Here is a 17565-nt window from a genome sequence, read left to right as displayed (position 1 = left end):
GGAAGTGGGCAGGGAGGAAAGGTAATAAAGGGTGAGACAGAAAGGGGTTTACGGATATGAGCAACTGAGGCTCAATCACACAGGGACCCACAGAAGAAATGACTGGGCAGAGCACAGCTCAAACTTTTCCCAAAGAGGAGAGAAAGCCAGGGTATTTATCCACCTCCATGAGTGTCTATACCTCATTGGTTAGGATCACTTTGGGGTTGTCAGTATGTTAGCACTTTGGCCTGCCTACTTGGGCTGAACACATTCTCCGGAGGTCACTTGGGCAGCACGATGCTGGAAGCCACTATATATAAGGAAATGGTCTGCACAGCAACTTAAGGCTGAGTCAAGGAGATCCTGGGAGGGCACTGACAGGTGTACAGAGAGGGTGATACTGTTCCTTACTTCATAGATGTGTTGTAGAGATTCGTGAGAAATGCTTAGCACAATGTCTGGCACAAATAAGTACTCAATAAAAATTATTAACAGTATTATTCACATCTTACGGCTACTATATTAACAAATAAGAATGTAGGGCAATAAAAAACAGGACACAGTTGTTAAGTGCTTAGAGATGACTTCTGGAGGACAGCCTGAAAGGCCATATTCAAGGGAGGTTCAAATTTTTTGAGATTAACTTAGAGGGGTGTTTACAGGCAAAAAGATGCATATTAGAGATGGGGGGTAAGACAAGACATGTATAAAATGCGTTGGTGGGTGACTTTCAGGTTCAGAATGAATTAGAGACTATTATGAGATCACTCATTCATTTGCTCACGAAACTAAAGTTGAACAGTGTCAGTGTATCAGACAATATTAGAGGCTGGGATTTTAAAGATAATAAAAAGAAAAATGGAAAGAACTGTGGCATAAATTGTTAAATGAAAAAAATCATGATTCGGTGTAGTATGTTATTAGATGAACTATTTGTCAGAAAATATATAAACCCATATAGACATGTACATGTATCCCCAAACAGGAAGTGTTTATGTATACCTAAAACCAAGTGGGTTAACTGGTAACTGCAGATGTCTTTAGAGAGAGCAATTACGGGCAGAGGTGATAGGAATACTTATTTTTGCCATATTCTTACTATATCCTTTGAATTTTACATCATATGCTTTATGTATTACTTATTAAAAAACTAAGATTTTAAAAGAGGTTTGCAGCAGACATCATATCTTGTATGCCATGAGAAAAGAGGAATTCCAGCTACTTCTTGGTGGCCAGCAGGACAAGCACTGACGATCTGTTCCATGGGCTTTCCCATCTCTTTTTAAACATCTGTTGCATGTTTCCATAGACCCCCATCAGCTGGCAGAACCAAACCCACTCTACTCAGCTTTGCTCCAATCACCTCCCAAGCCCAGAGTAAAAATCCAAGTGCTAACATCTGCATCCTGCCTGGGCCGGGCTGACTCATCTACTTGCCCAGTCACCCTCTCCCTCTGCAGAACAGTCAGAGCTTAAAATCCATACTGGGAAGCCTTCAGTGGCACATTGTTTTGAGGCCATGGGAGTGAATTAAATTATCCGAGACTAATATTTAATTCTCTCACACTTTGCAGAAGCATCTATTGATGGTGTACGATGTGATGGACTTTGTTCCAGGTGCAGAGAGAGGCAGAAAAGTGTATTAGATGCAGTCCCTGACCTTAAAGATCAGCCTTGAACCTATGGGAGTTCCCAGCTAGGTCCAGAGGGGGGCACCCTCCTATTGGTCTTGGTCTCACCAATCTGCACAGTTCTGGGTAACTCTCTTACCATTAGTTTCTCTTCCTCCTTCCATTCTAAAATTTAGGCTGAGAGCTAGCTTAGAAAACTCAAATGCAGAACATTGGCAAAGTACTCAAATGTCCTGAAAGAGCTTTTGATGTGTTTTCAGAAGCCATTTTTCAGTCGACTGCTGACATGTTTATTGACTTTCTACTATATGCCATGTGACATGGTTCTACCATATGGCAGTTTTTAGAGTGAGGTGACAGGGGGGTGCTAAAAGATGAATAAAGTATAATCTCTAGCTTTAGGATGTTACAACATAATTAAAGAAATGCATGAATATCTATAACATTAAAATACAGCATATTGTAAGTACCAAGTCAATGGTACACAGATAACTACTCCCAGAGTTGAGAAACTGAAGATCCAGGGCTTTTAAAATGACTAGCTAGGAATAAGACAAAAATGGGTGGAGATAATTATCAAAAGTCCTGGAGGGTTGGAGCAGATGCCTGGAAGGAGCAGGTTTAGAGTATGAATGGAGAAACAGGAATTAGAGACAGAGAAAATAAATAACATTACATTTTGTCCTAAAGTCCAGTTTCCCATCGTTTAAATAGCCACAATAGTTTTCTTTGGTTAGTTTTTATCTGTCTTTCTACTTTTGACCCTTGCAGGGACTTGTATTTTATAGCTGTGTCTGGCACATAGCATGCATTTAAATTTTTTAAAAGTACAACATGAAGATACATCCACCAACCTGAGACTGATAATATTTACTTTTATTATGATTACCATATTACATTGTCTTTTTTTTTTTACCCGCTTAATTTGTGCTTTCTCTTCACTGTGTTTTGTTATTTTTCCTTTTCCATTTTCAAAAATTAGAAAATATAACACACCTGAAAAAAGATTTAATAACAGTATTTAAATACAACAGTGAACACCCATGGATCATTCATCTAGTGAAAACCCCTGTGAGCAACATACAAATTGTATTTCCCTCCTTCCCCAAAGAGAACCATAACTTGAATTTTCGTAATAATCATTCCCATTTACATAGTTTTTACCACTTACATATGTATCCTCATGTTGCCTATTTTTTCTGATTCTTACGGCATATATTATGGTATTTCATTCTACATACTTTTTAGTGACTTGCTTCTTTTATTAATTTCCTTAGCATCTTTATAATTGTTTATGGACATAAGAAAAGACCAGTCCCTCAGAGCTACAATAAGCTTCTGAAAAAAGCCGCTAAAGGATTCACCAAATTGCCTGATCTGTGCATTTCAATTAAGGATTATAGTGTGTTCGGGGTACTTAATTCTTCCTGCAAATACCCTGCAAAAACAAAGCAAAAAAAAAAAAAAAAAAAAAAAGTCATGTATTTGAGCTTTTCTGTTTATAGGTAGCACTTGTCCTGCCCTCGATATGTAATTGCATTTCAATTCGAGAGAATTTAGTGGCAGTCGGCTTCTCATAAAGCTTAGTGTACTAGCTACATGAATAGTCCTTCTGTGTGGAAAAGAGTAGCTTCTTTTCCCAGCTATCTACTTAGAAACATATGCTTTTCTGAATACCAGTCCTGGAATCTCCAAAGAAGAAATGTGACATTTACTTTAGAATTATGTAAAACAAAGCCACTGCCATAATGATTATGAACCCATCATGGGTATATCACTAACCATACATATGTCAAGGGTATTTAACCTTTTAAAGAATCAATTATGCATATGTGATATACATCTAAATGCCACACAGCTCTTTCTTCCTTGTTTCTAGGTCATCCTTTAGTGTAAATTTAGTTTGAAGTGCTGGTAAACAGGAAGATTTAAATGTGTTTACATTTTGAGTAGTTGAATAATTATCTAAATGTCTCCTTAGCCAAAAGCTTTCATGGATCATCAGAGGGAATCTCAGGGTTGGTGGAGACCCGGTTCATTTGCTCATTTGAGTCCCGACTGTAGGGTACCACTTTCCCATTCAAATGGAGATGTACTATTCATTGTCGACTCCCAGGCACACAGGGAATGGGAGTTGGAAAGGAAAAATATAGAAGGAAAAAAAAGAGGAGAACGCAAACACTGATCCACTACTAACTCCTTTCATCCTCAGCCCATTTTTCAGATGAGAACACTAAGACCTGGAGAACTTTAGTGTCCAGTCTAAGGTTTGAAGGGAGGGATTGAAATCCAGTCTACGTGACAAACAATGTTTATTACGTCATGCATACTTTCTGTAAAGAAGTGACTTGTTCTCTTACTTCCAGCAGAAATGGGTTAATTCTAGAAAAATATTTTTACCCCTTCAGTCTACAAAGACCTCAAAGGCACAGATTTTTCTCTACAGAGATCATTTATTAGAAGTTCATTGATGACATCTCCTAAGCCAGTCTGGATCTCTCAACAACCTCTAGGTCACTTCCTCATTTCCTCCAGAAAGTCAATATTTCAAAAACATGACAACAACTTTCTTGGCTCCAAAATATTTTGCATAGGCCCACTCCAGAGTCCCTCAGGAGACAAAGAAATGTAGTTGCGATTCGAACGATCTGGATTCTGACCTCTTCATGCCCTTTCAATGTATATCACAGTATTCCTAAAATTTCCCCATTGAAATACCTTCTACTAGGTAAAAGTGTATTTAGTGGCCGAAGTCACTAAATGTGCATTCCAAGGAGCCTAGAGGCACTGATCTAAGCTTGATAGATATCGGTTTGAAATCTCAGGTTAACTTAAAAATCCATCAGAATTTTGCATTCTACTGTGTTGTGTATTTATGCTTGTTTGAGTGTTTTTTTATTATGTTTTAATATGGACCTGCCATATTTTTAATTCAATTGAAAATTCAGGAGGATATGCTGTTTGTTTTTTATGACTCTGCATTCTGTTTAGTACACGTCTACATTACCTAAGTTTGAGAATCACGACTGGTGGTAGAATGGTGTATGCTCAAGAGATTGGACAGATCCAAATCACTCTTCCCCCTCAACCTCAGTCCTTTAAGACAACCAGCTCAGCACCCAGTCTAAGAGCCCTCCATATGGAGACCCCGAGCCAGTCACACCAAAAGACACACTGAGAGATACTAACTGGACATCAAAGAGAAACCTGTACCCCTTGGCTTTTTCTGCCAAAGACACAGAAACTGAGACTTAGATGGTCCAAATCTTTATTTCTGAAAAGTGCCTCTGATACAGTGCAACCTGATACAGGTTCTCTTTTAAAACCAAATCTTGTGCTGCGTTAGCAAGTACTCATATGAACAGACTCTGCAGACCACACAGATGGGCAAACTTGAATCTTATAGGCCTTCATTTTCTTGTAGAGGGGAAGAAACAAGCACGAAATTTTAATTTTCTTTTATGGGTTGCTCCCAAGCTGTCTGAATTACATTTACATACAGGTCCAACAAAGACAACATCTGTACCCCTTGTGATATAGATCACCGTCATCTCTTGAGACTACTTTATTCAGGTACATAGAATATGAATGCTTACGACTTTAAAATATTTAAATGATCTTTGCACTTTATATTGCTTTCGGGGAGCTTAATTGTATCATTTCCAAGTATGATGGCATCTGTATTAGATTAATGGTACTGGCTGCAAGCTAAAGTTCTCAGTGTGCTCTCTGCTAAAATTTAGAGGCTGCTTGGAATTGGGGACTTTTCTAACCTTACTTTAAAAAGCAGATGGAAAATTTGCAAAGAGGGATTCTCCTAGTCATTACAATTTACACATCACCTAGTAGCATGCTTCAAATGGTTGTATTGCTAATGTTCATCATTTATGGTTTGATTTCTAACATACTGCATAAATGATCACTTCGGGCAAAGATTAGAAGAAAACTTTGTAACAAAGCAAAGCTCAAAGCTGGAACCCTAGGGCTGAAGTCATAGTAGAAAGCAGAAAGTTGTGTATATGTATGAGAACATCTTGCTCTCTTAAGGCCAATAAACAAGTAAACACAGAGACAAATATAAACTAATGTGCTTCACCACCTCGCCAGTGAAGCTAGCAGCCTCACTGGGAACTTCTTAGAAATGGAGAATCTCGAGCCTCAGCACAGACCCCCTGAATAAGAATCTGTATTTTAACAAGATTCATATGCACATTGTAAAGTCTGAGAAGCTCCTTTAGAATATCACTGGAAAGATCTAGAAGAACCTAGCCACAGTAAACGAATGAGGGAGGGCACCTGCGTGGCTGAGAACAAAAAAGGAAAGGAGACTGATTTTCATCATATTCCCTGTTTAGTGTTTGAATTTTGTAGCATATGCATGAATACCTATTCGGAAACATCTTAAAATGTATTTAACCATGCATTTGAATGGCTTAATAAAAATAACTTGATTAAAGACAAATAGTAATCTTGATGAAGTAGAAAGAATCTAGATCAACAAATTTTAAAATTTCCAATAAACAAAGATAAAAGCTCATTAAGACGAATAAATTCAAAGCAAGTTTAGTATACTCTTTATCATAATTTGGTATTAGCAAAATCACCAGTAAGTTTTGCAAATTCCATTTTTCAGCTGTGTGAACTTCAGTGGTGAGTGGTGCTATTTCTTTTCAGGTGCACTGTCTCTTAGAATTCAGTAAATGAGTTTCATTTCGAAAAAGAATGATTTTTAATTAAGACAGGCAGACAGGATTCATCAAAGGTAAAATGAATGAGGGAGAAACCAGAAAATCTCAAAGGCAATAATAATAAAACGTGTTTGGTATTTTATCCACAATTGATTCTCTACAAATACATTTGAAATAATACTAAAATATGCCCCAGTTCTCTGGGGTTCTTGTCTAATAGAATTAGTCTTTTAGACAAATGGTCTTTCACATAATCTGTTTACTTTCTTAAAAATTAACATTATTATCTATACTCTGTCACTGGAATGTACACTCTAAGGGACAGTGGTTTGTTTTGTTCATTCATTTAGTCACAACCTCTGGAATGGTGCCTGGCACATAGTAGGCGCTCAATAAGTATTTGTTAAGCAAATGAGTGAAATAAACTTGGAACCTATTAGTTTTTATTAAAGCACACCAAATGAGGGCAGTTGTTTGTAGCCAAATCTATTGTTTTATTATTTAGCAGGAATCATTTATAACCAGCAACTTTGCTTTAAAAATAAAGTCAGAACTGCCCTGAACAGTCCATCTCATGCCCATAGTTTTCATCCTGACCTGCTACTTTTAGTAAAGTCTTCAGTAAGCAGAAATAGAAAATTTTATTTTCTATTAGGAAACCTATTAAGCAAAAAAAAAAGAAACAAACAAAGTTAAATAATGCCAAACAAAGCCCTTTCTCCAAAATATAAAATGAAATTATGAGGCACTTTCACTCAGTAAAGAAAACTACCGTGTGTACATGAATTCAGCATTTGGGAATCCTTAGGGACTCTTCAGGGCTACTTTGTAGTTTTCTAATCCAGGATACTGTCTTTTAGCCACTACCCTAGTGAAGAAGGTAGGCTAACCTGTTCCCAACAGTGCCCAGAGAAAAGAAACAGGCATGATGTAAATACCCCTGCCTCATAATGTCTATTAAATAATAATGTCTATCATTCCTACATTTTCATATTCATGATTCCTGTCCCTCCCTACCTCTCCTCCCTCAAATCAAATATGAACCGTAAGTGAGCTGCCTGGGAAGGTCAAGCTTTTTTGCAGCTTTTGCAAACAGAGGAGGAGAAAGCGCAGTGTTCACTATACTTTCTCCCTGGATGATACAAAAATCCCAGCTCTCCCAATCCAGAGGAGGGGTCAGGGAGAGAGGAAGTTAGGCAGAAACTGACAGGGAGGGCTTAACGCCTTGGCAATCCGGGGACCTGGATTTTCTGGCACAAGTCTCATTTTATTTATTCTCTTAAATAAACAAATTACCAAATAGGTAGCTAATTGTGGTTTCAATTGTACACCCTTGTAAAACTTTTCTTAGGAGTTTATTTAAAGACAAAATAAGACGTGACAATATTTTTGTTCAGAAAGACATAGTTATTTCTTTGGGCATCTTATTGGACCTATTGAAAGACAGATTAAATGGAACCCAGCAAATGAAACCAGCCGTATTCTGTGTCTATTCAGATTCCCCAAATATTTCATTTAACTTGTCTCTTGATCCTCCTCCAGCACAACCTAGAGTTTGCTTGCAATGGCATTTAATTCGAAGAATATTTCCTTTTCATTTCAAACAAACTAGAACAGGATCTTTACTGCAAACATACATGAAGATTTGAAAAAAGGGGATTCATTCAGCCATATTTTAGTCATTTCATTATTATTTTTTTACATTTCAAGGGCTTTCCAATTTGAATTTTTGAAGACAACAGATACAAATTAGTGTGCCCAGTGCCCCAGAGTGGACTGACTTTTCTCTCTCCCTTCAAACTTTGTTTATATTCTGTGGAAGCTAATGCAATGTACATGTTTCTCATCATTTGATAGCATTTTCCAGAACCTTATCTAGCCACTGCATAGTCTTCTCTGCTTCCCAGGACTCACGTTAAACAGGAAAGATGAGGGGTTCTACAAGAGCGAATTAATTTAGGTAGCAGGAAACACAAGAGTAAATGAATTTGATAGTTACAGGTATTCCACAGCTGTAATATTAGCATTTTTATTCTAGTGCCTTTATAATGATGCAGAGAGAGTGCGAAACTTGAATTAAGGTGATAGCTGCAGGTCTCTGGGAATTTGTGGGCGAGGTGGAGGCAAGAGGAAGATGACAATAATGGAGAAGCAAACCAGCACAGGTCAATGCTGACTCGGCGTTAGTAAACTGAGATAACTAGGAAAGAGGCAGCTAAATAAATTAGACAGAAATAAGGCAGACAGTAGGTGCTGTTTATTAAACAGCTATGATATGCCAGGCTCTCAGGTCTGCATTTTGCATTTCTGGCCCTCACAAAAGCATCTTATGCTGTGATTACAGGTGAAGGGGGTTTGGCTCATAAAGGTTGAGTAACGTGACAATGCAAGTTAAAATATCCTCAGAGCTACAATACTCCTGATCTCGGTGGATGACAAGAGGTGAAGGAGAGCTAGGATCTGCAGAGGGACGTCACCAAGTCCACTGTTTCCTAAAGTGCAGCCCTGGTCCACCTTGCCTATTGGGATCTGCTAGGATGCTTATTAAGGTTGCAATTTCTCAGGCCTCACTTCAGATCTATTAAATTAGAATCTCCAAGGGATGGGAGCCCTGGATCTTCATTTTAAACAACACCACTAGATGATATAGATTTCCAAAACAATTGAGACCATCTGCCCTAATGCAAGGTTCACATTATATATGTCAGCCTCATCTTGGGAAGGGGATATCCACTTTGTAGGTGAGTATATATTTAATATATAAGGTTTGGGAGAATTCTGTTCTAAATAATAACCCCTTTGATTTTATGATTTTTCTATCATTCCTAAAGAGACTTTTAATAATTAGCTCAGTTAATAGTACTACAGGAGCTCAAAGTTTGGGGATGATTATAAAGGTCCATATATAACCTGATGCCCAATCTATAATCCCATAGGCCCTCTCTGCAATATTCTGTCTTGTGGTGGCACAAGTACCTACTGATGGGGACCTCACTCTTTCACAAACCAGTGACACCAATGCTGTGACGGTGAAGGGTGCTAACCTTCTCCACATATGGATTTAACCCCTGCTTTGGTCTTATTACCTAGAATAATCTTTGCAAAGAAAAACATCATTCTCCTGTTTAAAATTTTTTAAAGGCTTTCCATGGCAACTGGAATGAACCTCAAACATCTCTATTATGGCCCATAACACCTTATCTAGGACTTCACTTACTCCTTACCTGCTATCTAACATTTGAGAATGTCCTTCCCAGCTCTCTCCCAAGGCTTGTGCCCATGCAGTTTCTTCCTCCTGTGTTTCATCTTTCAGGTCTCAGACCAAATGTCCACTTTTCAGAGAGTCATTCCCTGACTATGTCATCTTAAATAAGTCACCCCACATTATTTTCTCTCATTATAGTCTGCTTTTTCCCTTAAGACTGAGTATTACAATTTTTAATGATGCTTCAACATGTTAGTTTATTTATTTATGATTTCTTGGCCATTCAAACCCAAGCCCACTATACACAAAACTACAAATAGATGCTAAACTCTATAAGGAAATGGTCTATCCTTGGATATTCCATCATCAAGCACTTATGTGGGTGTGTATTTTTTTTTTTTATTAAATCTTGTCTCTATCACACACATGCGCACACACACACACACACACACACACACACACACACTTTCCTGAGTGAATGCTATCGGTACATCTGAGTTATGTTGACCAGATACCATAGCAGCCACCTAACCTGCAACACAGAAAACTGCCTTTACATGAAAAAACTCATTTCTGTTGATGATTAGATTTTAGGTTGAACACCTTTCAGACCTAAGTCATGAGGAGGTATAAATATGAAATAAAACATATCTGCGGACATTTTATACTTTGGATGAACACTGGTCTATATACGAGATATCTTAGAATTGGGTTCTGGCTCTCTCAATAAGCTGTGTGACTGTGCCCCAAGTCACCTGCCTTCTCTGGGTGGGAGCAATGGAGGTCATGGGAAACGGTCAGATCGGAGGCATCTTTAGAAGGAGAGGCTGAACGAGTATGCCAATGAATTCAACCGCAGCAGGAGAGAAAAAAAGAATCAAAGAATGATGCCAGTCCTTTTGTGTTAGAAACTAGACAAGTAGAGGTGCATTTTATGAGATGAAGAAACAAATAACCCTGCAGATTTGAGGGATTTCAAGAGTTTGGTATTTGTACAATGTTTAAGAAGCATAAATAGCATCCAAGAAGACATGTCAAGTAGGTAGTTGAATAAATGAGTCTGAAGTTTGAATACAGTATCTGTGCTGAAGGTATAAATGTGGACTTAACGGGAATTAGATAATTTAGGGAGTATAACTAGAGCAAAGATGAGGTCTGAGTACTGAGTCAGGAAACTTTCACATTTAGAGGTTGGAAAATCAGGAGAAGCCATCAAATGAGACTGGGAGGGGCCAGTAAGGTAGAAGCAACAAGAAGCAGGTCACAAAACCAGACAAAACGAATCACAACATTTCCAGCTCACTACTAAGTATATTCTATGTTTTAAATATGATTTGCAGGGTTTCCCTGGTGGCGCAGTAGTTAAGAATCCGCCTGCCAATGCAGGGGACGTGGGTTCAAGCCCTGGTCCGGGAAGATCCCACATGCCGCGGAGCAAATAAGCCCATGCGCCACAACTACTGAGCCCGAGTGCCACAACTACTGAAGCCTGCGCACCTAGAGCCCGTGCTCCACAACAAGAGAAGCCACCGCAATGAGAAGCCCCTGCACCGCAACGAAGAGTAACCCCCGCTCGCCGCAACTAGAGAAAAGCTCGTGCGCAGAAACGAAGACCCAACACAGACAAAAATAAAAATAAATAAAATAAATAAATTTATTAAAAAAATAAATATGATTTGCAGGATGGATTTTTAAGTAAATCAATATAATCATGTTCTGAGTCAGAAGACACTGGACAAGATGTGGGCTGTGACACTGCACACTCTGTAATTAAAAGAATGACCATAAAGTTCATAGCAGGGCTTCCCCACCTTTTTCCCTGCTTTGCAAAAGTACAGATATGTGGGGTGGGAAGTAAGAGAAGGTTTTAGATAAATCAATGAGTCTTTCAGGCAAGTCTAATTACTTTGTGTTCAAATGAACTTATTTTCACTAGAAGTGCATGCTTTCATTATCAAACTAATGTAGCCGTATTACAAAGCCTTAGGGAACCAGAGAAAAAATAAACATGTTCCCCATGATTCTACCTTTCTCAGCTACTGGTCATAATTTTAAACTAGTTTCTTAAACTTTTTAACTAGCCATAAGTAATCATATAATTGTGAAACTGTTTTTTTTTTTCACTTGTTATTACCTGGCCAGGTTAATAAGATCTGTTCAATTAGATATTTGGATAAGTCAGCTTGCAGGTATTCAGGAAGATATTTTAATTTTCATTAAAAGAGAGATATGAGAAAAGAAATGCTCTCATCATCCAAGCCATTGTGCCCTTTTACCTTCTCTTCCCACTCATTCCTGTCTTGGAATTTAATTGTGGTGTCTAGAGCTGTGGCAGTCATTCTGTGACCTTGAGGTGGCATGCCTGAGTGTGGCAGAACTGAAGGGTGGAAAAAGCTTAGAATTTTTATGACATCTTTAAATAACAGAATTAATGCCAGTATTTACCTCTATATTCCCCTCTCCCTTTCCTTCTCCCCACAGGTAACCACTAGTTTATTCTCTACATCTGTGAGTCTACTTCTTTTTTGTTATATTCACTAGTTTGTTGTATTTTTCAGATTCCATACACAGGTGATGTTATACTTTCTCTGACTTATTTCACTTAGCATAATACCCTCCAAGTACATCCATGTTGCTGCAAATGGCAAAATTTCATTTTTTTTATGGCTGAGTAGTATTGCATTGTATAAAGTGACCACATCTTCTTTATCCATTCCTCTGTTGATGGACACTTAGGTTGCTTCCATATGTTTGCAATTGTAAATAATGCTGCTGTGAATATTGGGGTGCGTGTGTCTTTTCAAATTAATGTTTTTGTTTTTTTGGGGGTGTATACCCAGGAGTGGAATTGCTGGGTCGAATGGTATCTCACGGTTTTGATTTGCATTTCCCTAATGATTAGCGATGTTGAGCATCTTTTCATGTGCCTGTTGGTCATCTGCTTTTCTTCTTTCGAAAAACATCTATTCAGTACTTACGCCCATTTTTAAATCAGGTTATTTGTTTTTTGATGTTGAGCTGTTTGAACTGTTTCTATATTTTGGATATTAATCCCTTATCGGTCATATCATCTGCAAATACTTTCTCCCATTCAATATGCTGCCCTTTTGTTTTCTTGATGGTTTCCTTTGATGTGCAAAAAGTCTTTGAGTTTAATTAGGTCCCTTTTGTTTATTTTTGCTTTTATTTCCTTTGCTTTAGGAGACAGATCCAAAAAAATATTGCTCGATTTATGTCAGAGTGTTCTGCCTACGTTTTCCTCTAGGAGTTTTATAGTTTCTGGTCTTACATTTAGGCCTTTAATCTATTTTGAGTTTATTTTTGTGTACAGTGTTAAAGAATGTTCTAATTTCATTCTTTTACATGGCTGTCTAGTTTTCCCAGCACCACTTATTGAAGAGACTGTCTTTTCTCCATTGTGTATTCTTGCCTCCTTTGTTGTGGGTGGATTAACTGACCATAAGTGCATGGGCTTATTTCTGGGCTCTCTATTCTGTTCCACTGATCCATGCATCTGCTTTTGTGCAACTATCATACCGTTTTGATTACTGTGGCTTTGTAGTATAGTCTGGAGTCAGGGAGTATGATTACTCCAGCTCTGTTCTTCTTTCTAAATTTTGTTTTGTCTATTCAGGGTCTTTTGTGTTTCCATACAAATTTTAACATTATTTGTTCTAGTTCTGTGAAAAATGCCCTTGGTATTTTGGTAGTTTGCTTTGGCTATTTGGGGTCTTATGTGGTTCCATACAAATTTTAAGATTAATTTTCTTATTTCTGTAAAAAATACTACTGGAATTTTTATATGGATGGCATTAAATTTGTCTTTCACCTCCAGGTTAAATTTATACATAGGTATTTTATTCTTTTTGATGCAACTGAAAATGGGATTGTTTTCTTAACTTCTCCTTCTGATAGTTTGTTATTAATGTACAGAAACTCAAAATATTTGTGAATTAAATTTGTATCCTGCAACTTTACTGAATTCATTTATTCTAACAGGTTTTTTGATGGAGTGTTTAGGGTTTTCTATATATAATATCATGTCATCCACAAATAGTGACACTTTTACTTCTTCTTTTCCAATTTGGATGCCTTTTATTTCTTTTTCTTGCCTAACTGCCCTGACGAGGACTTCCAATATTATGTTGAGTAAAAGTGGCCAGAGTGGGCATCCTTGTCTTGTTCTTGATCTTAGAGGAAAAGCTTTTAGCCATTCACTATTGAGAGTAATGTTAGCTGAGGGTTTGTCATATATGGCCTTTATTATGTTGAGGTATGTTCCCTCTATACCCACTTTGTTGAGAGTTTTTATCATAAATTGTTGTTGGATTTTGCCAAATGCTTTTTCTGCATTTATTGAGATATCATGATTTTTATTCTTCATTTTGTTAATGTAGTGTACCACATTGACTGATTTGAGGATGTTGAGCCATCCTTGCATCCCTGAAATAATACCCACTTGATGATGGTGTATGATAATTTTAATGTATTGTTGAATTCGGTGTGCTAATATTTTATCGAGGACTTCTATATGTAAATGCATCAAGAATATTGGCCTGTAATTTCCTCTGCTTGTGGCATCCTTCTCTGGTTTTGGTATCAAGGTGATGATGGCCTTATAAAATAAGTTTGGAGGAGTTCCCTCCTCTTCTGTTTTTTGAAAGACTTTGAGAAGGACTGGTATTATTCTTCTTTGAATGTTTGGTAGAATTCATCAGTGAAGGCTTCTCATCCTTGATTTTGTTTTTTTGAGAGGTTTTTGATTACTGATTCAATCTGCTTACTAGTCACCATTCTGTTGAGACCTTTTATTTCATAATGATTCAGTCTTGGTAGACTGTATGTTTCTAGGAATTTATCAATTTCTTCTAGGTTGTCCAATTTGTTGGCATATAATTGTTTATAGCAGTCTCTTACGCTTCTTTGTACTTCTGTGGTATCAGATGTAACATCTCCTCTTTCATTTCTGATATTGTTTATTTAAGTCCTCTCTCTCTCTCTCTCTTTTTTGGTAAGTCTAGCTAAAGACATGCCAATTTAGTTTGCCTTTTCAAATATCCAGCTCTTAGTTTTAACAATCTTCTCTATTATCTTTTTAGTCTCTATTTCTTTTATTTGTGCTCTGATATTTGTTATTTCCTTTGTTTTTAAGTCTATTTTGTCTAAGTAAAGTTACCCCAGCTTTCTTTTGACTTCCATTTGTGTGAAACATCTTTTCCATCCCTTCACCTTCAGTCTGTGTGTGTCCTTATATCTAAAGTGAGTCTCTTGTAGGCAGCATGTAGATGGGTTGTTTTTTTTTTTTTTAATTCATTCAGGCACTCTATGTCTTTTGGTTGGAGAATTTAGTCCAGCAAAAGCCTATATGAAGATCTTTTATCAGGTAAGAAAAAGTCCAATTTGTTCAAACCACTGATATTTGCATTTTCTGGTATTTGAAGCTAAAAGTATTCCTAACGGAAACATACATTATCATGAATATTTCCCCATTTATTCCTGTTTTTATAACCATAATTTGAATGGAGATATAATTATCATTGTATCAAAAGTAACTTATCTAACCCTCCATTCTGAGAGTTATATGTGTTTTGGGGGGGAACTTTCTAGGTCTGCTCCTTAAAAAAGTTTTTGCTGTTAGTAAAAATTAAAGTTAGTATTTTGGAATACATCTTCTGGAATGAAAAAAGACTATGATACCCTCTTCCCATCTACTGCTTAGGCACTTATTGATACCAAATGACCTTAAATACCTGTACCAAATTCTATAATTTCCAACAAAAGTCCATTGAAGGAAAAACCTAAGATGTTTATCTCATGATATAAATGTATGCTATGAACTAGCATCATCCTAAATGCTATTTTTTGCTCTGTTTTTATATTAACTACAATTTTAGAGAGAGGGAGGTTAGGTAATTGGTTCCTCTGCCCTTATAAAGGCTCTTCTTCCTCTGTGTTATTCATCCACAGTGGGAAAGCAAGACACATTTGCTCAGCATGTGGTTATATAATCACAAAAGGAGAGTTTTTATTCCATACAAATAAGAAATTCTCAGAAAGGGGTGCAAGTGTCTGCAAAAACAAAGACTTGGATAATCTCTATTTCCTGTTTTTTTCCTTCCTTTTTCAGTTTGTTTTATGATTTTCCCGTCATTATTTTCTCAGTCTAGAGATGAGAAAATTATACCATTTCATACATTCGCAGCATTACCACAGAGATGAGAGAGCAGTCTTGTTCTAGGTTTGTCCAGGAAGCAGAAGCAAGGTCCATGGACAGACATTATAAGAAAAAAGATTTCATCTCTGCATGAATATGATTGTATCTAATAGCTAAGGCGGCCCAAAAGATCACAGGCTACCTCAAATACAGTGAGTTTCCTATTACCCAGAGTACTCATACTGAGATGATTGACTGACACAAATGCTATAGAAAGGGGACCACAGTGAGCAGCAAAAGCTTGGCCTAGGTGACTTCTAAGACCAATAACAAAAATCTAAGAAATAATCTTGCCAGGCTTTGTTGAAGGGTTTCCTCCAACCAAGCCCTGAATTCTGGAGATCTTAACTTTTAAATATAGAAATAAAGTATTCAAACACAAATGCTAAATTTCTCATCATAAAATTTTATGATATATATGTATATATAAATTATTATAAATATATGTATGTACTTATCGCTTAACCAATAGTCTCAAAATGGAATCTTTAATCACATTTTTCCTAAGCAATAGAGATATTATTTGGATTTAAATAGTTTTGAAACAAAAGACACACACACACACACACACACGCACACACACACACACACACACACACATACACACAGGCCCTAGATGTACATTACATCTTGATCCTATTCTGGGTTCCACACTGGCCCATGCACTTTGATATATCAGAGCTGATGTACTCATTGCACAGATTTCTCAGTGTCACTATGTGCATTTCCACTAAGCTCATTCTGTAAAGTACAGGATCTTCACTGCCTGCATTTATATGACCCTAATTATTTACTGATATTTGCTTCTGCATAAATTCATGTAAATCATTGTAATCAAGAAATGCACTGCTATATAATAAATGTGTCTGCTATGGCTGCCCTCTAATATTTGAGTGTGGGTTCTTGTGCTAATGTCAAGGGCAGGGTTTTATAAGCCATCATGACTTTCGGAGAGAAGAATCAGGGTTGCCACATGAAATTCAAACTTGTCCTGAACAAGTTTATCTGACTGAGGGCTGTGTGGGGACTTAAATCCAGCTTGCCCTCAGCTCACCAAGCCATGAGCCCTGGTATTGGGTCATGTCCACTGGACTTATGACCTCCCATCAAATGGGATTTCCAGAAGATTTACAAATAATAATTATAGACACAAATGAAAAAAGCCTATACAGCTCTTTGTTTCATTAACATGCATTATTCAACTTGACCATGAAAGATGAATCTATAGCCTATAATCTCATACTATTCTATAGTACAGATAAAAATAATGAAATATAAATAATTGACTTCCAAAGGAATTACAGTTAGTCAAAGGAGAATAATAAAGTCAAGTTCAACTGGCTTTTAATCCAACTGATTTTTTTAATCAATTGTAATAAAATATTGTTAGCATGATATATGTATAGCATAAAGGATATTGAGGTTTATTATATTACAAAAAAGTATGAATAATTTCTATATTTCAAACTTACTCCTTTATATTTTCTTTTCTTGTCTTAGATATCTCTGTTTAGTCATGTTCTGTGTGAACACCTATTAATAGAGACCATGCCATTATAAGCCTACAGTTTGGGTGAAAAATTTTATGAATTGCCTCATCTCAATGTTATACCATATCTTCGTTTGTTGGATTCTGAGAAATGGGACTATACAATGGTTAGAGTGTAACAGTTTTACCTAATTCTGTATGTGATATTGTGATTTACAATAACAAATATATATTTGGTCTTCCTGGAACAGAGCTCCTAAAACTCTTGTAATTTCCCAGTCAATAAGAGCAATGGGATAATCTTTTGCTAAAATATTTGTTCTCAAATGGCTCCAAAGTGAAATAGTGATAAAGGT

At 36.9% G+C, this 17565-nt stretch overlaps 1 protein-coding gene across 1 annotated transcript in view; it reads right to left on the bottom strand.

The window, feature by feature from the left end:
• KCNH8 (potassium voltage-gated channel subfamily H member 8) overlaps positions 1–17565 on the bottom strand; it is a 403459-nt gene that overhangs the window by 275655 nt on the left and 110239 nt on the right. The gene's annotated exons all lie outside the window — the stretch shown is intronic.

Source organism: Balaenoptera ricei, chromosome 4 (genome assembly GCF_028023285.1).
Source record: "Balaenoptera ricei isolate mBalRic1 chromosome 4, mBalRic1.hap2, whole genome shotgun sequence".
Classification (NCBI taxonomy): domain Eukaryota; kingdom Metazoa; phylum Chordata; class Mammalia; order Artiodactyla; family Balaenopteridae; genus Balaenoptera; species Balaenoptera ricei.
The sequence above is the reverse complement of the archived record's forward strand: the minus strand, read 5'-3'. Positions and strand labels throughout refer to the sequence as shown.